This window comes from Pleurodeles waltl, chromosome 6, assembly GCF_031143425.1.
Source record: "Pleurodeles waltl isolate 20211129_DDA chromosome 6, aPleWal1.hap1.20221129, whole genome shotgun sequence".
Lineage (NCBI taxonomy): Eukaryota > Metazoa > Chordata > Amphibia > Caudata > Salamandridae > Pleurodeles > Pleurodeles waltl.
In genome coordinates, this window is record NC_090445.1 from 536432820 (window position 1) to 536456657 (window position 23838).

Sequence of the window (23838 nt, forward strand, 5' to 3'; positions counted from 1 at the left end):
AGGGCACTGCATAGTGGAGATTGTAGGATTGTGACATACCCTGGCTAAGGACATCGAGGCACAAAAGAGCGCCCTAAAGGAATAAATGCCAAAAAAGGTAGCAAGACTGGGGAACCCAGGCCTGAAACAACAACTGTTGAATGCAAGGGAGCAAGTAGCGGTTCACACTGAGAAAATTCATAGCTTTGACCACCATGAATATATGACCCCTGCTCACACAGAGCATGATAAATCAGAGATGCTGCTGGTCTGGCTGGCCAATCCAACATCCAGAGGTCCCATTATTCTGGAGGTGGACTCGTCAACAGGTGAACGCCTCTGTACACAAGAGGCCATAAGTGGCAGATTTGAGGAATATTACACAGTGCTGTACGCCCCCCACTAGTACTACCTTCCCAACACATAGCTGATTTCTTAGAACCTGTGGTGCTCTTGACAATCACACGGGAAGAAGCAGAGGCACTAGGGGGGATATCACTCCAGGAGATGAGGGCTGCTGCTAAGGTTATGGCTAAAGGCAACGTCCCTGGGACGTATGGCTTACCAGTCAAGTGCTAGACAGCTTACATTGAAAACCTGCCACCTAAATTGGTTGATCTTTATGCAGTAGCTTGGGAACCAGGACATCTGCCCACCACTACCAGGGAAACCTTAGTGACCCCATTGTTGAAATCAGGTTGCCCGCCTCAGGATATACCAGGGTACCGCCCCTTTTCCATGCTTAACATGGATTATGACATTTTAAGTAGAATACTAGCTAACCCTCTTCTCTCCCTGATACCCACACTGATCCAAGTAGATCAGGACGGATCCATTCCAGGGCACAACACAGCATAAAGTGTCTGAAGGCTTCTTGTGTACCTCAATGCAGAGACAATAGATAAGCACAAGGTGGTGATAGTTGCAATAGACATTGAAAAGGCTTTAAATAGCCTCCGCTTGGGACTTCCTATACCAAGTACTGGCAAAAATGGGCTTGGTTTTGGGATTTATCCACTGCGCCAAACTCCTATACTCAACCCCCACTGCCCAGGTCCAGACTGCAAAGCTCATCTCTGAGGCCTATGATTTGGGACAGGGAATGAGACAAGGCTGCACACTTTTCCCACTATTGTTGCCATTGCTTTCAAGCCGCTGGCTAGTAGTGTGTGCTCAGACACGGCATATCGAGGACTGAACACACAGGACATATCACACTGCTCCGCCCTCTTTGCCGACAACATACTCTTGTTTCTGCGGGATGCGGACGTCAGTTTGCCTCATGCGATTGCTCTTCTGGAGCACTTTCAAAGCCCCTCCTGCATGTGCATTGATTGCCAAAAATCCCACCTCTTCCCACTTAGTGGAATGGCTTCCTAACCCTGTGGTCTATGGGGACTTGCGTGGGAAGGGACGTGTCTAAAATACCATGGGGTCCAAATATACCATGATCCCCTGGACCTGTTGGAAGGTAATACCGGTGTTACTATTTTATGTTTCTGTGCCAATGTAAAATTCTGGAAGACCCTACCACTGTCAATGTCTTGTAGAATTCCAGACATAAAGATGGTAGCACTTCACAGATTATTGTACTTTTTCTCCACATTGACCATCATCATTCCCCAACAGGTTTTTAGGGAATTAGACACACTGTTGATCAAGCTTACATGGGTAACAGGTAGACCGAGAGTAATATTGCCCAAGTTGCAACGGGGATTCGTGGTGTATGATCTTGAGGCTTACTACCTGACGGCCCAATTCCAGTGGTTTGTCCAGTGGATTTACTCCCGAAGGCACCCTGGGGACAATGTGATGGGGACACTACAGAGTCTCCGAGTTCTATACCAGATTCTCCTGAATCCCAGGCAACCACTACAAGAAAGTACACCAAACAGAGAGTTGCCCCACACTGCTGGTGACGGGCCTTCCAGTGCACCCATATAGATGTACCATACTCACCAAACCTTCTACTGCAGGGTCTGGAGCTTATTGCTCAGGTTAAAGCCTTGCAGAATGTAGCGGAGTGGTACACTTATGGGGTGGATGGAGTTGTAGAACTCTACAGAGATGGGAATTATTGCCATTTGATAACTTTGCCACCACCTTTAACCTTCCAAGAGATCAAGTCCTAGCACACCGGGCGGTAATCGCTATGGTGTACAACCACTGATGAATGGGTACAGAGGCACCCCTGCATTCAAGCTCTATGCGCCACGTTGGGCCCCTTCAAGGTGGTAACATGACTATAACAAGCCTTATGACACAACATTACTACACATTTAGTAGAGCTGACGAAAAATTAGAGGAGGACATTGCACACCCAATCACAGAGGAGGACTCGGTCAAAATCCTCGTGAGTACATATACAGTGTCCCGAAACACCACATTTAAATTGATTGGTTTTTACTCCCTGCACATCACCTACCTTACCCAAGGTAGACTTATCTGTCTCTTTTGAGCTACTGAGGCGGCCTGCCATTGGTGTGGTGAAAATGAGCAAAGATGTTCCACATGGTGTGGTTATGTCCCCTGCTGGTTGATTACTGGAGGGAAGTGGTGGACTGCATTAACAAAGTCACACCGATTGATACCACACACCCCTCAGACCTGTCTACTGGGGGCATTTCCGAGGCCCACTAGGCGTAAAATAACCACCAGGTTTAGAGACTTAGCATTGTTCTTGGCATAAAGGGAGATCACGATGCACTGGAAGATCGCCCTATACTAACTAAGTGGAGGGAAGAGCTTGTCTGGTTTGCAGGATATGAGAATGCAGTATTAGTCAGAGAAGCGAGAAGAGGCCATAGTTTAATAAATTGGGCCCGAGCCTAGGACCCTTAGTGGACTGCCTCACAGACCCTGGATTGGACACCCCTTCAAGCTCACTGACAAAAGCTGGTGTTTCTGATGAAGGACAGCCACAATTCCTTCTTCTTTTTACAAGATGTGGGGCAGGGTGGTGGGAAGTTACTGTTTGAACCAGGACAGGTTCAATTAACACACATATGGTATGGTATTGTATAGTTAACATTTATGATATCTATTGCATCAATAGATGTAGTACTTTCTTATGCACTTGTAACGGCAGATTACCGTACTAATGAACCCATCAGATTTGTGTTTGTATTGTTTAAAAATGCAATAAAAATGTGTTAAAAAAAGCACTCATCACTAGCAGGCTTGACACTGACAACACACTTTACGCCAGACTCTCTAAGCAGCTCACACAGAGATCCTAGATCATCTAGATTACCGCTGCAAGACTCATCCTCAAACTCCCACGATACATCCACAGTCCACCCCAACTCAGTGAGCTCCACTGGCACCCCATTCACAAACGCAGTCAGTTTAAACTCCTCACGCATACATAGAATTCCGCTGCACAACCCGGAACCTGAACGGCCGAATACACTTCACCAGCCTGCCAGACACCTATGCTCAGCCTTACTCTCACTTGTACACATCCTCCACATTTGCTAAAGCACAGCAGGAGAAAGCTTGTTCCCCTAAATCACACCCAAAACTTAGAAGGAACTCTCATAGCACATAAGAGTTTCCTCCTCACTGCTTGAGTTCCACAAGAAACAGAAGACCTGGCTATTGGAATAACCTTGAGTGGATCTTTTGCCTTCCTCCTGCTCTTGCGCCTGCATACCATCATAGGAAATTAGTACACTCTACAAATCAACATAACATAACAATGGACTATGCTTGACATTTTATTAACATTTAAGGGGACATCATGGTGTTCCAAGTCATAGTAGAATGCAGTCCTTGTTGGTCACTATTAGGAACATTGTGGCTGATCTGGGCATATTAATGGCACATTTGTAAAGTACTAAGTACTGGTTTCATTCATGAAGAATTTCTCAGTATTACTAATATAATAGTGGAAAATATTTGATTTAAGTGGACATTTGCTGAGAATTGTGGCTATGAGCAGCATACTAAGTGTACCTTCCCTGACATATTGTTGGGATTTCACAGTGACATTCATGCTATCCCAGGCTCCATAGTTGCCTATTGCTGGCATATATTTAGCATTTCTATTGCTATTCATGCTATCTATTGCATATAGCAACTCCTTGTTGTGAACATTCCAACAATGGCCTTTATTTGGATCTCAGTGGTTGGAATACTCCAACTCAAACGTCATGAATATCTCATCTGCCTTATTACGATCTCCATAGTACATAATGGGATTGTAATACAGCGGAGTGGCTATCCATCACATTTGTGGCGGAATATTCTCCTCCGCCAAGATCTAAATCAGGCCCTATCTCAGGAATAATAGTCGCCTGTTCTTGAGAAAATGTGATTTTTTTTTTTTTATATTCTGGCATAGTAGTGACATATTGGGGTAGTTCCAACAAACATTCTGACTAGTCCATAAATAATAGTGGCCCATCTTTGACATATTGTGTGCGTTATTGGGAAAGTTATGAATAGCCATATAATAATACTAGTCCACCATTAGCATATCATGTGCATTCATGATAACATTATGGCTAACACAGGCATAACTGTGGACCATTGTTCAGATATTGTTGCCATTCTAGAGGAAATTCTGACTGCAAGAAAAATGGTTGGAGCACACGTGGAATCAGTTACAGAAAAAGTCATGAAGTCTATGAAAGGCGTATGGTCAGTCCATAAATCTAAATGTAATTTTACTTCATCACAAGTGGTCACATTTATGTAGTTGTTATGGAAGACCAGCTGATTGCATAGGGCGATCAGGGCAGCTGACAACACGTATTTCGTCGACTTTGTAAAGGGTGAAATATAATATAAACTGCACGTTAATAATTGGCATGTTCGTTGATATGGTAAAAATACCATAGTTCTGTACAATTCAATAAATCATTACTGAGAAGCAAGGTGAGCCCCGAGAGGGTGATTATATATAGATAAACAGGGGCGTGCTCCACATATTGCAGATCTCTAGTCCCACAGTGATGAAAGAAAGCTAAAGCCACGTGTAAATAAAGCGTAAAAAAGGAGACGAGAAGACGCGTGCACATAGGGCAAACATATAAGCATTTATCTACAAAGAATTGCTGCATGACCATCACCGAAAATAGTGGTTAAATAACTGAGAGTAAATAGCAACCTGTAAACCAAGTAAAGTTATAAAACAAAGTGGTTATTTATTTATGTAGCACCGAGTTTATAGGCTATGTTTGCATACTGTAAATGTTGAGTGGTACAGAGCAAAAGAAGGACGAAGAAGGAACAGAAAAATAATTTCAGTCCTTTTTGTGTTGAGACTGTTGATAAAATATTAAAATCGTGAACGCACTGAAACCCGAAACAAAGGAAACAAAATTGTCTGACAAGGTAATGGTATGTCAGATGTGTCGAAGTAGAAAGGAGTGAAAATCAAGTGCTCCAAAGTTGTAGGTCCAGAAAAAAAAGAATATTTAGTATACTGTCAGGCCATAATAAGCCATTCATCAACCGAACACTATACCTAATTTAGCAGCAATATTACTATATGAGTCAACACGATGTGTATGGTTCTTTTATGACCTGTAATTGTGGGATGTACATGCATTTGAGTTCTTCCATCCTGCCTCTTCCAAGTGGATTTTCTTTCATATTGAACTATGACAGGACAGGTGATATTGCTTAGACAGATTTTGTCACTATACGGATTTTTTCCCATCAGTTTCCAATGGTTCTTATAAGGGTGGACGCCAATGCAGAGGTTAAGGCTTACCAAGCACACCACAGTGACATTTCAATGTTTAATTAGTGCCCATTCAGAACTTCTGTTTTTTTAGCCAATGTTTTTGCAAAATATTCTGTCAATATTTGCGCAGCTTACTGTAAGACCAGCACACTTGTTTCACTCGTTCAGTCCAAGTTACTTACCAAGATATTTACATCCCGCCACTTTCAAAGTATACAATAAGCCATGCTGTCTCAAGCCCATCATTAAATATTTCATTGTGTACGCTTCTTGCAGTAATGTGTAAGCCCAACAGTACAGCTACTGTCACCGCACACATATGGGGGAATGCTTGAGTTTAGCAGACATACTGTTAACTGCATACTTTTCTTTGATACCTATGGCCCTGCCCTTGAAACCCCTGGCCTGTATGTGTTAATGACTTAAAATTGTAATTCATACAGGATGGGATATTCAGTTTATGTAGGAAAATAAATGTTTTTCACTGAAAAGAAACTTTAGATAAAGTAGGTGCATCGTAGTATACAGAGATGCAGCCTGATTTAGTTTGCTAGAATAAAAATGGAAACATGTTCTTGTTTAAAAATGGCAGAGCGTACACATTTTCATTTTAAGATACCTTTCATTTTTGATTCAGCCTAGACACAGCTTTAGGTGTCTCATCAACCTCAGGTAATCAAAACATTCATAAATGCTTTTGTGCCAGACGTTTTTTTAAGAAAAAGCTGGAAGTGAAGAACCAATACAATTGGGGAGTTTAAGAAGCATTCTTACACCAGAGGAGAAAGAACAGTGAAAGAAGATGAACTCATAGAAAGGGAAGAAATAGCTTAACAGAACGTGACGAGGGAGTGAATGGGCACACTCATTACCTCCCGTCCCTCCCTCACCTTCCTTTAAACCAATGAGGCTCCCTGCCTCCCCATAGACCCTCACTTCCCCTTAAACCCTCCCACCCCCACCACCTCCTTTTCTTTTTTGTCTAGCCCCGCTAGACTTACCTTCTTCTTCCTCTGCGGTGGGGCCTGGGGGTCCTCGAGTTTGCTCTCCTCGAGGCACGGAGCCCCTCGGGGAAGGGTTCCTGGCGGTCGCGTCTTCGGGAGGCAGGCGTGGCTGCCTTGGAGACGCGTCCTGAGAGTCAGCTGACGAGGTCGGTTAGCTCTTTACGGCTGGGGCTACAACTTCCGGATCTTCGACTTGCAGGGACGAGCTGATGTGCCATTTGGATTTTCGGCATTTTTGGCGGTAGGATGGGCGTTCTGCCCACGTTTTTAATGGTTTGGGCTAATTGTTTCTGCATTTCCATTTGCTGTTCTTTTTTGTTAGGGGGAGGACTTTTCTCCTTTACTTAAGGGGGTCTGGGTCCTATGGCTGGCATTTCTTGTTTATATCATGCCGAAGGTACCTGCTAAAAGACATAGGATTGTTTCCTCTTCCTCTTCATCAGGGGAGGATGTTGAGGTTACCCTCTCCATGCCTGGGGGTCACCAGGTTACGGTGGGGGCTTCTACACCTCTCATGTCCAAAGAAGAGGTTCAGGACATGATTGAGGTGGCTGTCTCTCGTGGTCTCCAAGCAGGGGTGGCCAGGCCTGGTCGTTCTCCGGCGGCCCGTCCGCCTGGGACTGCGGAGAGGTCCTCTTCTTGTGACGATGATGACGCTCTGTCTACTTCTTCTGGTGGGAAATATGTCTCCAAGGAAGAGATGTGGGAGGTGATGTCTCATGTTCGGGACAATTTAGGTTTTCCTGTTTTTTAGCCTACAGGGACGGATTCACACTTGTTCCCTCAGTATCAAACACCTTCAAGGTTTGCCATGCCTTTTCAGGGCCCTGTGAAGGATATGGTACTCCGGAAGAGGAAGGATGTGGACAAGTCTCAGGTGCCAAGGTTCCTTCAGAAACTGTACTTGCTGGAAGGGGAGGATGTTACCACCCTCGGTTAAACTGGATTCCATTCTGGCGACCCTGATTGGCAAGACGGCTGTCAATCCGGAGGATTGTGTGCCTGCTGATGCCACTGACCGCCAGGTGGATTCTTGTCTTAAGAGGGCATTTGCCGGGGAGAATTTGGCCCTCAGAGCGGGTATTTTTTCTGCTTATTCAGCACAATCTTTGGTGCAGGATTTTGCCAAGCTGGCGGTGGCTGTTCAGGAAGGTTCGGAGTGCTCGGAACTTCTGTCTGTTATGGAGCAACAGGCCAGATTGCTGGCAGACATGTCTTCTGATGTGGTCCGTACTTCGGCTCTGGGAGCTTTGATTGGGGCTCGTAGGTCCCTCTGGTTGAAGTTGTGGAAGGCAGATCCTGGAGAGAAATCTGCTCTCCTGAGACTACCTTTTGAGGGGCGTAATTTATTTGGTGATCAGTTGCCTTCCATGCTTTCCAAGGCCTTTAAGGAGAGGAAACACGCCTTGCCTTACAAAGGTGGTTCTTCTTCTGGCAAGGGTTGGCAGAAGCATTTGCACTCATCTCCCAAAATGGATTCCAAATCTTTTTCTTTCAGGAAACGCCGTTTTCAGCCCCGTTTTTCTCCTATGAAGTCTGCCCCTTCGAGCCGGGGTGGATTCAGAAGGGGTCCTGACAATCATTGTGGGCCTGGCATAGGGCTGGTTTGGGGACGGCTGAGGCACTTTCTTTCCGTGTGTCAGCGATCGTTGGGTGCTGGACTTTGTGGACAATGGCTAGGCCATAGATTTCGAAGTGGTGCCTCCAGATTCCGGGGTGCATCCCACTCCTCTGCCTGCAGACGGGGCCCAGAGACAGGCGTTGTTGGATGGGGTCCGGGACTTGTTTCTCAAGGGGGCCATCTACCAGGTTCCTGTGGGGGAGAGAGGTCTGGGCACTTATTCCGTCTTGTTTCTGGTTCAGAAGGTGTCAGGATTTTTTTGGCCTGTCCTCAATCGGAAATGGGTGAATTCCTCGATCAGGACTGTACATTTCCGTATGCTGTTCATTCAGACAATATTTCCTCTGGTCAGTCTGGGGAATTTCCTGGCATCTCTGGATCTGCAGGATGCTTACCTGCATGTTCCAGTGGCTCGGTCTTCTCAGCGATTCCTACGCTTTGCGGTAGGCCTGGACCATTTTCAGTTTTGTGTTCTCCCATTCGGCCTCAAGTCCTCTCCCTGCATTTTCACCAGGGTGCTGGCCCCTCTGGTGGCTCTTCTACATTTCATGCTTATCGGGACGATATTCTAATCCAAGCGTCCTCTCAAGGGCTGTTGCGGAGGCAAGTGGCCCGGGTTCTGTTGGTCCTGCAAAACCACAGGTTTTTGGTCAACTGGGGGAAGTCAGATTTTCTTCCTTCCCAGGATCTAGTTTTTCTTGGGGCTCGGTTTCTGACTCTTCAAGGCTTGGTGACTGTGTCAGCGAAGAGGTTAATGGGCCTCCAGTCTCTGATGAGGTCGATCTTGTCGCAGCCTGCTCCCAGAGCCCTTCAGTGGTTACGTCTGCAGGGTCATTTGGCGTCGGTGATTTTTCTAGTACCCTGGGCATGGTTCCATCTTCTTTGCCTGGTAAACTGGTTCCTGGTTCATTGGTCTCTGGGGTCAAGTTCTCTTCGGGTGTGGATTCCAGTGTTGGGGTTGATTCGCAGGTAGTTGGGTTGGTGGCTGATGCCAGCTCATCTTCGTGTAGGGGTGTCTTTATCTCCTCCTCTCCCGGTGGTAGTGACGACCGATGCCAGCCTCTCAGGCTGGGGGGATTGGATGGGGTTGGCTCAGGTCCAGGGGTTTTGGTCACCTCTGGAAGCCAGACGTTCCTCGAATTGGTGGGAGTTAAAGTTGGTGCTTCTAGCTCTGATTCATTTTCACGACTCCCTGAAAGGTGTAGCGGTTCTGATTCCGACAGACAACTTGGTGACCAAAGCTTACGTGAACCGGCAGGGGGGGACCAGGTCGTGGGCACTGTTCCGCCTTGCCATGAAGATTTTTGTTTGGGCACAGAAATGGGTTCTTTCCCTGCGTGCCACATGCATTCGGGGGGTGGTCAATGTTCAGGCGGATCTTCTGAGCAGAGTAATTCCTTCATCTCAGCTTTTCTCCCTCCGGTGGTCTCTGTTTCATCATCTGGTTCACCTATGGGGTCTTCCGGTGGTGGATGTGTTTGCGTCTCCAGAGAATGCGAAACTCAGTCGCTTTTGCTCCCGGTTTCGTTGTCCTCAGCCTTGGGTGGTGGACGGGATGTCGTGTTCTTGGCCTCAGGGTCTTTTGTACGCTTTCCCGCCCTTTCAGTTGCTCCGTGCATTTCTGGTGAGGGTACGTCTTCTGAAAGCCAGGGTTCTCTTTATTGCACCCCATTGGCCGAGGGGCAAATTGGTTTCTGTTGTTCAGTTGATGGCTTCGGATCGCGTGTGGACTCTTCCCCTCTGTCTGTCGCCTCTGGAGTTTCCTTGCCTCTCGATGGGGTAATTGAGGCAGTTGCACTTGACGGCCTGGAAGTTGAACGACGGGGTTTGACGGGTTTGGGGGTTCCGGTAACTTTGAGTTCTACTTTACTGGCTTCCCGACGGCGTCCCACTTTGCTGTCTTATGGTCGGCAGTGGAATGTTTTTTCTTCTTGGTGTTTCAGACATGGGTTGGATCCTACGTCTGCTTCTCTTTTTGATGTGATGCAGTTTATACAGGATGGAGCCCAGTTGGGTTTGTCTGTGGCTTCTCTAAGGGTGCAGTGGGTGGCGATTCAGGATTTTAGGGGTCCATGGCGTAATCTGTCTGATGAGGGTCATTTGATGCCTCGATTTTTCCAGGGTCTTCTTAGCTTGTTTCCTCGCCCAGTGCGGTCCTTTCCTTCCTGGGATCTTTCGTTGGTATTGGATGCTTTGACTGTTGCTCCCTTTGAACCTCTGGGGGCCTGTGACTCGCGTCATCTTTCTTTGAAAACTTTTTTTCTGGTGGCCATTACTTCGGCCCGCCGTTTAGCGGAATTGGGGGCCTTGGCCTGCTCTTTTCCTTTTTGTAAGGATTTTCCAGATCGAGTGGTGCTTGTTCTGGTTCCTTCATTTGTTCCCAAGTTGAATTCGTCTTTCCATGCTCGCCAGGAGGTCATCCTTCCTTCGTTTTGTCTGAATCCTTCCTCGGATGAGGAGGTTCGGTTGCATTCTTTAGATGTGAGTCGGGCCTTGTTGGAATATCTACGGGTAGTTGCTCCTTTCCGTAAGGGTGATTCTCTATTTGTGAATTTCGGTCCGGCTCGGAAAGGGGAGATGCCATCCACGGCTTCCTTGAGTCGGTGGGTTCGCTCGCTGATACAGATTGCTTATTCTTTGAAGGGGTGGCCACAAGGGATTCAGGGCCGTTCTACTAGGGGTATGGCTGCTACGGTGGCGGAGCTTCAGGGCGCTTCTGTGGTGGAAATTTGCAGGGCCGCGACTTGGGACTCGCCTTCGACCTTTGTTTGTCATTACAGACTGGCGGACTTGGGCAATTTGGAGTCGGTATTGGGTCACCGTGTCTTGTCCTCTATGATGTAATAGGGGGGTGGGGACTCAGTGGTCTTTATTGGTTGTGATTAAACTTGTTGCAACTCAGTGTCCATCTCCTGTTTTCTCTTGCTGTGTCTCATTGGTTTAAAGGAACGTGAGGGAGGGACAGGAGGTAATGCATCCATTACTTACGTTAATGGCATTATTCCTAGTCCTACTCCCTCGGCGGTATTGCATTTTCCTTTAAAATTATGCGATGTGTACATTTCTTCAATTTACCTAGCTTGTCAGTAAACACTTTGGGAAATGTTTCCATCAATTTTTTAGACCATTCCATTTCTATCTCTTGAGTCTCCATATGTTCAACATTCACTTTTTCCACAGTCATGACAGGTTCAGCTGCGTTAGGGTCCAGTACTATCTCCAAGTCCTTCTGATGTCGCCATCCTAAGAGATTGGATCCTTCACAAGTTACGTACACTTTCCCGTGTACTCCATTGCCCTTGAACAAAATATCCATCCACTTCATTCCTAGAATATTGATTCTCTTCCCTCCGTATCCAACTGCTTTCACATCTGCACTCTGCAAGTCTTCAATCTTCCCCTCCAAACTCTCTACATATACATCCTTGGATATCAAAGTAAATAAGCTACCAGAATCCACTAGTACCCTTAGATTTAGGGGGTCATTACAACCCTGGTGGACGGTGTTAAACAGGCCGGCGGACAAAAAAAGGGAATTATGACCGTGGCAGAAACCGCCAACATAGAAACAGCTTTTGCAATGGGAAAATGCTCACCTTAAGACACTCCACGAGGAAGGAGGCCACCATGGAGCCCGAACTACAAATACTCCCTGTGCTTGTCTTCCTGCTCCTCTACGATCACCAGCAACGTAGGCACCGAAGACAACAGTGAGTACTGCACCTACGACATAGGGGAGGGGGGAGGCAAAAGTCAGGGGGACACACACGCAACACCCCCACCCCCAACCCGACCCTCACCCACTACAACACACACACCAATGCATTTCCAAACAGCACAGTAGCAACCCACAACCCCCCCCCGGAAGAATGCAAAGACAAAAGGAAATCAGTTCAAACATTGTAATGTATCAACACACAGTAACCAACTATATACAGATATACATAAACAGTCAAAAATCATACCTCACGAGAAATATTGCAGGTATGCACATATCAATGTCCGTGGACCACTGGGCCCAAAATGCATGGGCGAGGCCCACACTAGATACCTGTCCACAAATGGAGATAACACTGCAGGGGCATCAGATAGAAATACAACAGGCACCTCAGGGGGAAGGGAAGGGGGGGCACCTTAGCCGGAGGAGTGCACGATGCCAGATCCACGACGGGGCTCCATGCCCATTGATGTATCCCGGGGAGTGAAAAGCCACAGTCTCTCAAGTCTCTCCAGTGGGTGGTTTGCCCACTGTACCATCCTGGGGAGTGCAAAGCCACAGTCTCTCAAGTCTCTACAGTGGGTGGTTTTCCCACTGCTTTATCCTGGGGAGTGCAAAGCCACAGTCTCTCAAGTCTCTCCAGTGGGTGGTTTGCCCACTGTACCATCCTGGGGAGTGCAAAGCCACAGTCTCTCAAGTCTCTCCAGTGGGTGGTTTGCCCACTGCTTTATCCTGGGGAGTGCAAAGCCACAGTCTCTCAAGTCTCTCCAGTGGGTGGGTTGCCCACTGATTTATCCTGGGGAGTGCAAAGCCACAGTCTCTCCAGTGGGTGGTTTGCCCACTGTACCATCCTGGGGAGTGCAAAGCCACAGTCTCTCAAGTCTCTACAGTGTGTGGGTTGCCCACTGATTTATCCTGGGGAGTGCAAAGCCACAGTCTCTCAAGTCTCTCCAGTGGGTGGTTTGCCCACTGCTTTATCCTGGGGAGTGCAAAGCCACAGTCTCTCAAGTCTCTACAGTGTGTGGTTTGCCCACTGCTTTATCCTGGGGAGTGCAAAGCCACAGTCTCTCAAGTCTCGACAGTGGGTGGGTTGCCCCAGTCTCTCAAGTGGATGCAGGTCTCCACTCGTTCTAGAGGGGGACTGGTGCCCAGAGTGCTTCATCCTGTGAAGGACAGACAGAGTGGATGCAGGTCTCCACTGGTTCTGGAGGGGGAATGGTGCCCAGAGTGCATCACGCTCCCCGTGACGGTCCCAGTTCCGTTACTGTCCCAGCTGCACATGGACTAACGATGCTTGATTTGGCAGTTGGGGTGGTGAGTGCAGGTGAGCGGGGTGTGGTGCTGGGTGTTCGGGTGCGAGTCCTAGTGCCTGTAGATGTAGTGCATGCAGGTGAGAGTGTAGACAACACTGGGAGGGAGGAGGGAGACGACGAGGAGGGGGACACAGTGGAGGCAGTGGATGTTGCTGTGTCTGTATGTGGGTGATGCTTGTGTGAGTGCCTGTGGTTTGTGTGGTGCTTATGTTTGCCTGAGCTACTTTTGTGTGTTGAGGTGTGTGCATGCTTGTCTGATGGTGTGCTTGGGATAGGCTGGGTTACAGGGGACTGGGTCTGGGTGGAGGAAGTTGGAGGGGGGAGGCTAGACACAGGGACAATGGCTGCTATCAGTGCTGAGGCCAGAGATTGCAGGGTTTGGTGAAGGGCAGCCTGACCAGAATGAATGCCCTCCAGGAATGCATTACTGTGTTGCAACTCCCTTTCTACACCCTGGATGGCATTCACAATAGTAGACTGCCCAACAGTGAGTGACCTGAGGAGGTCAATGGCCTCCTCACTGAGGGCAGCAGGGGTGACTGGGGCAGGGGCTGAGGTGCCTGGGGTGAAGGTGATGCCCACCCTCCTGGATGAGCGGGCACGGAGCGAAGGCTGAGGGGCTGCTGGGAGGGCGGTGCTGGTAGGGGAGGTGGTGGCTGTACCTGTAGAAGTGGGGGGCACAGATGGTGCCGCCACCCCAAGGGAGCTCCAATCGGCGGACGAGTCCGTGTCACTGTTTGGTGATCCGTGACCGACGTGAAGCTCCCCTCGCCCTCCATCACACTGGTGTATTCAGAGTCTGTGGTGTGGCCCTCCATGGCCATGTGGGATGCAGCTCCCACGTGCTCCTGTGCCACTGTACCTCCGACTGATGATGATGCACACAAGAACAGGGAGAGCACAAAAAGGGGGGGGACGACAGAAGAAAGACAGGTTGAGTGCATGGCTTACCGCTACCGTTGGCGGACAATACAGACACAGCAGCCCCCTGCACTACGCTGTGCTCTTGGCCTCTACAGATGCAATTCCTGGGATCTGGCATACATGTCTATGGTGGACATCTGCACACATAGATGACACAGGGGCATGTCTACCTGTACTTGGCACTCTACAGAGGTGGGGTGGAGTGCCACATGGCCTGCATTCCAGAGGGGCCTAGCCTACGTAACTCGCCCTGGCCTAGAGAAACCCACAGCCCTCCTCCCCCACCCAGACCCCTCCACTGCACGCAAAGTCCGCAGAATGAGAGTGTACTCACCCCCTTGTGTCTGCTGTGATGCCCTCAAGCGCCCATCCAACTTTGGGTAGGCCACCGCCAGGATCCAGAACATCAGGGGGGTCATGTTGCGACGGGCACCCCTCCCACGTTGGGAGGCCATCCCCAGCTGAGCCTCCGCTGTCTTCTTGCTCCAGCGGCGAATGTCCTCCCACCTTTTACGGCAGTGGGTGCCCTGTCTCTGGTGGACCCCCAGGGTCCAGACATCCTTGGCGATGGCACGCCAAATGTCCTTCTTCTGGTGGGCGCTGACCTACATGACATGTACAGGGGAAGAAGAGAAGTCATTACCAATTCACCGTCGAAGTGGGTGGCCCCCATCCCTACCCTTGCCATGTGGCACATGCATTCACAGTCCTTCATGCTCGCTGAACTCTGCCCACTTCCTACTGACATCCAGCCCTCTCCACCCAGCATAGCCCATACAACGTGCTCCCTGTGTACTTACCTGTTGGTCTGGAGGACCGTAGAGTAGCGTGTACTGCGGGAGGACCCCGTCCACGAGCTTCTCCAACTCCTGAGCAGTGAAGGCAGGGGCCCTTTCCCCAGACACAGCAGCCATTAACTCTTCCAGACCGAGGTCACAGCAGCACTTGCAGTGTAGGTCCTCTCCTGTCGAAGATCAGGTATCGAGTGATTGAACAGATAGAAAATGGCGGTCACGTCCGCGGCGGTGCGTATCATCACTGCCGGCGCACTTCATCTTTGGCTCCTGGGACCCATAGGGTCCAGTGTTAACCAATGCAGCATTGCGCCGTGGTCTACGACCGCCTACCGCGACGGTGTACAACACCAGCGCAGATACCTCACATCCCATTGTCCCACTTTAGAGGTCAGACAGCCGCCATTTCAGGGGCCCACATGGCTTCATTTACTACTGCGTCACACATACCTAGGCCTACACTCAACACAGATACAGGAAGAGTTTTGTATTTGGTGTGGTGTTCTGTGTAGCTGTGGGTACATACCTGGGAATTTGTTGGCTCTGTGGTCGCAGTTGTCCATCTTAGGCACCGTCAGCTGGGACATTTGAGGAGATGGCGGAATCCTCCGGTGTACCGACCGCTGGTGGACCTGTTAACAATGGAGGAGCAACATTTGATCATCACCTACAGGTTTGACCGTGCCACAATCCAGGAACTGTGCACCCAGTTGGAGCCAGACCTGATCTCACCAATCCGCCATCCCACAGGAATACCCCCTGAAGTGCAGGTGCTATCAGTGCTCCATTTCCTTGCAAGTGGATCATTTCAAACAACTGTGGCCATGGCATCAGGGATGTCCCAGCCTATGTTTTCCAACGTGTTGTCCAGAGTGTTGTCTGCCCTGCCGAAACACGTAAGGAGCTACATCGTTTTCCCTCAGGTGGAGGATTTGGCTTCAGTGAAAGGTGACTTCTATGCCCTTGGACATATCCCCAACATCATAGGTGCTATTGATGGCACCCATGTAGCTCTGGTCCCCCCCCACAGGAGTGAACAGGTGTACAGGAACCGGAAGAGTTATCATTCCATGAATGCACAGATGGTATGTTTGACAGATCAGTACATCTCCCAGGTAAATGCTATGTTCCCTGGCTCAGTGCATGACGTCTACATCCTGCGGAATAGCAGCATCCCGTATGTGATGTGACTCCAGAGGCACCGGGTGTGGCTATTAGGGGACTCTGGTTACCCCAACCTGTCATGGCTATTGACCCCAGTGAGGAATCCCAGGACCAGGGCAGAGGAACGCTACAATGAGGCCCATGGTTGGACTAGGAGGGTGATTGAACGCACCTTTGACCTCCTGAAGGCCAGGTTCAGGTGCCTCCATATGGCAGGTGGTTCCCTATTCTACTCACCAAGGAAGGTGTGCCAGATCATCATCACCTGCTCGATGCTTCACAATCTTGCTTTGCGATGCCAGGTGCCTTTTCTGCAGGAGGATGGTCCAGATGACGGTGTTGTGGCAGCTGTGGAGCCTGTGGAGCCTGTGGACAATGATGAGGAGGAAGCTGAGGAAGAAGACATAGACAACAGGGAGTCAGTCATACAGCAATATTTCCAGTGACACACATGTGAGAACAGTTTTTTTTACTATTACATTCACTTTCACACTTCTACCTCTATCCTGTCTGTCAATTAGTAGCAGTATTTGGTAACTGAGTTGTACCTTTCCATTATGGTTTCACAGGTGTGGTTACCAACGTGTGTCATCTGCTTGCATCCTTCATGGACTTGTGATGTGTGACATAGGTATGTTGGCATTACATTTGAAAACGCATTTTGTTATTGTCATAGCTAATACACTTTTTCAAAATCACAGACTGACTCCAGATTGTTTTGTGGTTCAAGGGTGTTTATTGAAGTGCTAATTATTGGAGGGGGTGGCAAAATGGTGATGGGTGATGGTGGAGGAATGTCCATGGCAGAGTCCAGTCTATTAGTCACACAGGTGCACTGCCCATATGGGCATAGGAAGTGGAGCTGGGGCAGTTCCAACTTGGACAGGGTAACAAAGTGGGACAGTGGGAGGACAATCAGGGTGGTCTCATTTCCTGGCGGGGGTCTTGCCATCTTGCTCTGTCCTGTTCCTGGATCTCAGGGACCGCTTGCGGTGGGTGTCCATCTGCAGGGGGTGAGGTGCTGGTGTGGTGGTCCTGTGGCAGGGCGTCCTGTCCACTAGCGCCGGCGGAGGTGGTGGGCAGTTCATCGTCCATGCTAGTGTCAGGGGCCCCTTGGAGTGCCACGGTGCCCTTCATGGTCGTTTGTATGTCCTTCAGCACCCCTACGATGGTGCCCAAGGCTGAGCTGATGGTTCTGAGCTCCTCCCTGAACCCCAAATACTGTTCGTCCTGCAGGCGCTGGGTCTCCTGAAACTTGGCCAGGACCGTAGCCATCGTCTCCTGGGAGTGGTGGTATGCTCCCATGATGGAGGAGAGGGCCTCGTGGAGGGTGGGTTCTCTTGGCCTGTCCACCCCCTGTCACACAGCAGACCTCCCAGTTCCCCTGTGTTCCTGTGCCTCTGTCCCCTGGACCGTGTGCCCACTACCACTGCCCCCAGGTCCCTGTTGTTGTTGGGGTGGTGGGTTACCCTGGGTTCCCTGTAGTGGTGGACACACCACTGATTAACGTGTCCTGGGTACAGAGGTATGGGCCCACTGGGTGGGTGCTGTGCTGGTGTTACCAGAGGGTGGAAGGTCAGTGTTGGGCTGTGCCTGTGCAAGGGAAACCGACTGTCCAGAGGCCCCCGATGGTCCGGGCTGGTCATCTGGATCCAGTTGGCCAGAGCTGCTGTCGTCACTGTGGGCCTCTTCTGTGGGTGAAGTGGAGATGTCTGGACCCTCCTGTGTGGTCACATTACGTAGTGGTCCTGCAGCGGTGTAAGAGCATGATTATTGCATGTGTGTGTGTCATGGTGTGCAATGGGTGGGTGTTTGTGTACCCCAGTGCAAGCACTCCTGTGTGGGGGCTTGTGTGGTGATGGTTGGGGGGAGTGTTCTGGGTATGTGCAGTGAGCATGCTTTAGTGAGGGGTGACCATGCTTAGTTGTTGCATGCAGGGCTTGGTGTTGGGATGCGTGGTTTGTGTTATTGGTACATTAGTGAGGATTTGGAGTGATAGGGGAGGGGGTGAGAGTGGGGGGGTGTGATAGCATGCAGGTAGGGTGGGGGATATGATAGTTAAGATTTGACTTACCAGTGTCCATTCCTCCACCGACTCCTCCGAGGCCCTCTGGATGCATGATGGTCAAGACTTGCTCCTCCCATGTTGTTAGTTGTGGGGGAGGAGGTGGAGGTCTGCCGCCAGTCCGCTGAATCGCGATGTTGTGCCTGGAGACCACAGAACGCACCTTCCCCCGTAGGTCGTTCCACCTCTTCCTGATGCCCTCCCGATTTCTTGGATGCTGTCCCACAGCGTTGACCCTGTCTACGATTCTGCGCCATAGCTCCATCTTCCTGGCTATGGAGGTGTGCTGCACTTGTGATCCAAATAGCTGTTGCTCTACCCGGATTATTTCCTCCACCATAACCCTGAGCTCCTCCTCGGAAAACCTGCGGTGTCTTTGGCGTGAAAAAATGTGGTGGTGTGGGTGATGTGTGGGGTGGTGTATGTGTTGATGAGTGTGGTGATTTGTAGTGTTGTGTGGTGTTTTTTGCGTGGAATGTTGTATGGGTGATGGTGTTGTGTGCCTCTGTGTGGTGGGGTTCTCTATTGCTGTGCTCTCTGTCTGTCGCCTTCGTCTCTGATTTTGGGTCGTAGGGGTTTGTGGGTGATGTGGGTGTGTGTTTTATATTGTGATGGGTGTGTGGGAGTGGTGTTTGTATGTGTATCAGGTGTGTGTATTTTGAATTGTCCAATGTGGCGGTGTTTTGGAGATGTGTATGTATTTTGAGCGCGGCGGTGTGTACCGCCAATGGAATACTGCGGTTGAAAGACCGCCGCGTGGATTCGTGGGTCGTGATAGCATGGGTGTGTTTCTGTTGGCGTGACGGTGGAGGTTTTGTTTTCACCAGTTTAACACTGACCTTTGGTGTGGCGGACTTGTGTTGGTGTCTGAATTTCGGCGGTTTCCGGAATGTGTGTCATAATAGCTGTGGCGGAATTCCGCTGCGGTGTTTTGGCGGTTTTCTGCATGGCGGTAAGCGCCTTTTACCACCAATGTTGTAATGACCCCCTTAGACTCTAACATTATGTCACAATGGGGTTTTTCCAATTTAACAGTGCTCTCCTTCTTCAAATTCCTACCATTTTTTGGATTCCATATTTTGCTGGCTAGCTTCCAAGACACCATTTACAGTTAGGATAATCTCCTCCTGCTCTTCTTGAACATCGTCCACAGACTTGACACTATTATTTAATACTTTTACTTTCGACCTACACACTTTGGCCAAATGACCTCTTATTCCACACACCCTGCATATTAGGGCACGCTCTATACACATTGGATTAGAAGCAATATGTCCCGGACCTCCACACCTGTAGCACAAAATGTTAGGATTTTTTTTCCATGACCTTAATTCCCTTGTTTCCAAGATTCCTTTCTTGTTTCTTTACCTTAAATTCTTTCACCTCAACTGTATTTTCTTTGTCTGAATCCCTTATAAGACTCTTAACCTCAATTTCTTTCATCCACGTTTCAGTATGCTCCATACTTCGCAATATTTGTATGCACTCTTCCAATGAGGGATCAATGGATAACAATCTCTCCTTCACTTTCTTGCTGTTCGTACAGCGTACAATCTGATCACGTATCAAAGAGTCATTCAAACTTTGGAAATCACACGTTACTGCTTATCCCCTCAATGCTGCGACATAAGTCAATACATCCTCATCATAACCCTGGACTCTAGAAAATAATTTATGTCGTTCAAACTCTATACTTATTTTAGGTGTAAAATGTTTCTCCTACATTTGAAGGGACATCTCATACAGGTTCGCAGGTTGCCCATCTCCCATGCCTAAAGACACCTCAGGCAAATCATCATACAGTATATCCTACGGCCTTCAGTCCCTAAATGATGTAATATAATTGCTTGTCTTCTAAGAGGACTGTACCTATCCCCTCCAATTGCTAATAAATAGGTAGAAAAAATGTTCTTCCACCTTTTCCAAGGAATTGTTGGTTCTCCAGGTGATGGTAAGAAACATGGAGGTGCTGAGATGCTTTGTTCAGCCATACCTGTAACAGAATTTAAAATAACCAACTTAAAAAAAATATATAAATAAATTAACAATCTAAAATTACAGTCTTCTTTCAGTCTCTATTGTAGTATTTTGTACGATAGTCCTTTTTCTAGTTCAATTGCCTGCAAGACCATTGTTGTAGAATAGTCCTTCTTCTACTTTAACTGCTTGCAAGATCGATGGTGAATACACAGACAGGAGTCTTTGATCGAGGTTCCGTGATGGCTTCAGTGGAAACGTGAGTAGTTGCACTTTCCCTCTTGATTTATATTAATTAATGCTGCCTGCATCGTGTCACATTTCCATTTATATTTCCTTGCGCTGTTGTTACTTCTCATGCGCGTCTCAGCTCTATTTTTAGCGCGCGTCAGAAGAGTTCTATTTTTAGCGCGTGTCTGAAACTGTTCATTTTTTTGAAGGCGTCGCGTGCTCTTACCGTTACACAGTAATATGCCGAGTGATGTTAATAACGAGATTAAAGTCTTCTCAATCCGTTCACCTTCAATCCCAATTTCCACAGTAAAAAAAACTCAAGTTCTTTCAAGCGCTAACGTTGTTTTATAATAGTAGTATCAGTTTTCACACTATTCGGCACACTTGCTGAAGTACAAGTCTTTTCAAGCAGTAACGCTCCTTTGTAAATATACGCAGTTTGGCACTTACAGTTATTCAGTTTATGCTCCAAAAACTCTTCCTTGTTTTTTCTTCGGGTTTCTTTTGTTGCTAACGTTTGTTTAGGAGTAGGGAGTTGCTTGGTTTTCCTTGACCTCTGCACAGAGTCCACTCGTCGCCATTTATGTTATAATTTACGCACTCATTAAAGTGGATGGTCCTTTATTCCAGCAGTAGGTTCCTCTACAGTGGTAATAGTAGTAGTAATAACGTAACAACTCCCACCACTCCAGCTCCAGCCTGCTTCCTCCTCCAGCTTTTCTGTTTCTTCCCCACTCCACCTAGAATGCTCCTTCCTCTACATTCCATTCCCCACTTATAAGCTTATCACTACACCTTAGTTAGGCCGTGGCACCATCTTGTTTGAAATAGATGTGTCACCTTGCTCTCACCCTGCACGTCCACTGTTCTTTGCTTTTGCTGCACACAGGCAAGAAAAGTCATGTTTGTTTATTTCTTTTGATGTTGTTCTTGCTGTTCTCGAAGTTTTTCTAACATGGGCTCAGTAATGTTGCATCCACTCAAGGTCACTTCCACTTCTGTACTGTATTCATTCACAAGAGTTTGCTGTAGTTTTTTAACTAGTTTATCCTAGCCTCTCTGGATGACATTAGCATAGAAAGATTGAATCAATATTCATGTAGTGAGATAGTGCTTAGATGGTGAAGCAATATAATGTTTAAATATCAATTCTCTGATTCTCTGATTTGACAATTCTGTAATTCATTTGCTCATACCATGATGAATTTGCAGTTTTGGCTCATATTTCTTTGGGAATATTTCCTATGTAACTCCTCAAATTTGGGGTGAGACAGAGACTTTTCTGATTCTACTAGGCATGCTATCTGATTTCTTATTGAATTTGATGTTCATTTGGGACTTTAAAATTGTTCTGATTTTGCATATTTTTTCACATTGCTTTATGACCAAGAACCTTCAAGCCAATAAATTAAGTATCTGCACTTTACAATTACCTTATTGTCGTCTTTTACATTTCCAAATGTCCTAACCCCAACCTAGATCTCACTTAATGAGTTTCCCCTTACTTAATTGATTGTATTTTTGATTTTTTGTATGGTGCTTTGTCTCAGGAGATATTGCCTTATGAAATTGAAGTTTACAACTTCCCCATACCCATCCACCAGTAGGGGTGTCATTGAACAGCCTTTATGAGGAGCAAGACTTTAAGGGTGCCCCATGTCGACAACACATGTGTCTTTGAAAATGTGTTTTTGAGGCAATTGTAAAGATGGATACAATTTTAATAAAAAAAAAATCATGTTTTTTTCATAACTGTGGAGACCCTTCGTAGATACCCTTCAACTCTATCGTCCTCTGCTTCCCCTCTAAAAGAACCTTCTTTCTTATTCTCCCAGGGTTTTTTAAGTCTGGCCTTTAAGTCAAGTTTTGCTGTCTCGCTAGTCTATTGTTTTCCCTTAAAATTCATACATACTTTAATACATAGAGGAGGTTTTGGCTAACATGCATCATCTTTTGATCTGTTAAATTGTCATTCACATTTTGCTTCTGCCCACTACAACATAAATCATGGGGTCTGCCCACTTTAACTATTGGCTCGATTCACTTTCAGTGACTACACAAATCCTGTGTACATAGTTCACATTTGCTTAGAATAGATCCTTTCTCTTAAGTGACAAAGATGGTTCAAACTGTGCCTTATTTTCTTACTCATTTTTTTAATATTAACTTTAATACTGGTTATTTATTTTGCCTGCACTTCGGGTGCAAAGTTATATGGTGATTTATTTTTCTTCCTCTTTTTATTGTTGCTTTTATAAAGTGTTTTAGCATTGAATATGTTAGAAATTGGGTCTCTAGTTGGCAGAGGTATGCACCCTGTCCAAGTAGGGACCACAATCTTAGTCAGAGTAAATCACAGCACACCCCAAATTATCCTGTGCTCACCCTCTGGTAGCTTGGCACAGAGCAGGCAGGCTTAACTTAGAAGGCAATGTGTAAAGTATTTGTGGAATACCTCATACAGTAACACAGTGAAAACACCACAAAAATACACTACACAGGTTTAAAAACATAGATCATATTTCTCTAAATAATATAAGCTCAAAACGACAAAAATCCAATATGCATAAGTTGAGATATCACTTTTTAGGGGTTTAAAAGAGTTTCAATCCTTAAGAATCAGTTGCTGTATCTATTTAACACACAGTATCTGGGAATGCGTCAAAAATAACAATGCAAAGAACCCACAGAGGAGGAGATGCGTTGAAAGGTACGTTGCTGTATAACATTTTCTGGTGCGGCACATATATTGCATTGTTTCTTTCCGCACAGCAAAGGGGATGTGTGGTTTTCCAGGAGCGCAAACTTGGTTTATCACTATGGTGTGAGGATATTTTGACACCCAGGGATGATGAGTTAAAATCCTGGACATGCTAATTGAAAGGAGCAGGTGCTGAGTCGATCTGGTTGGCGTAGTGGTGACTCTTCAGCCCGAGGCAGGCACTGCATCAGATTTCCAGTTGCGAGTCTGGTGCTGCATTGTTCCAGTCGGTGGTGCAGTGATTTTTCACCTGCAATACAAGTGCTACATTGATTTCTGCAGGCGTTGCATCGATTTTCCGATGCACAAGAATTTCCTGAAGGGGTGAAGTCTTAGTTAGCCCTGAGACTTCATAAACAGGAGGCAAGCTCAATCCAAGCTCTTGGAGAGCACTTTCGGAGGAAGGCAGAGTCCTCCCAGCAGAGTGAGGAGCACCACGCAGCAGGACAACAAGCAGGAAAGCAGTCCTTCAGCAAAGCAGTCCAGATGAGTCCTTTGAGCAGCCAGGTATACTCTCTGACAGAGTCCAGGTATAGGTCCAGAAGTGTCTGATTTGGTGGAGTCGGGAGACCAAGTTTGTATACCTAAA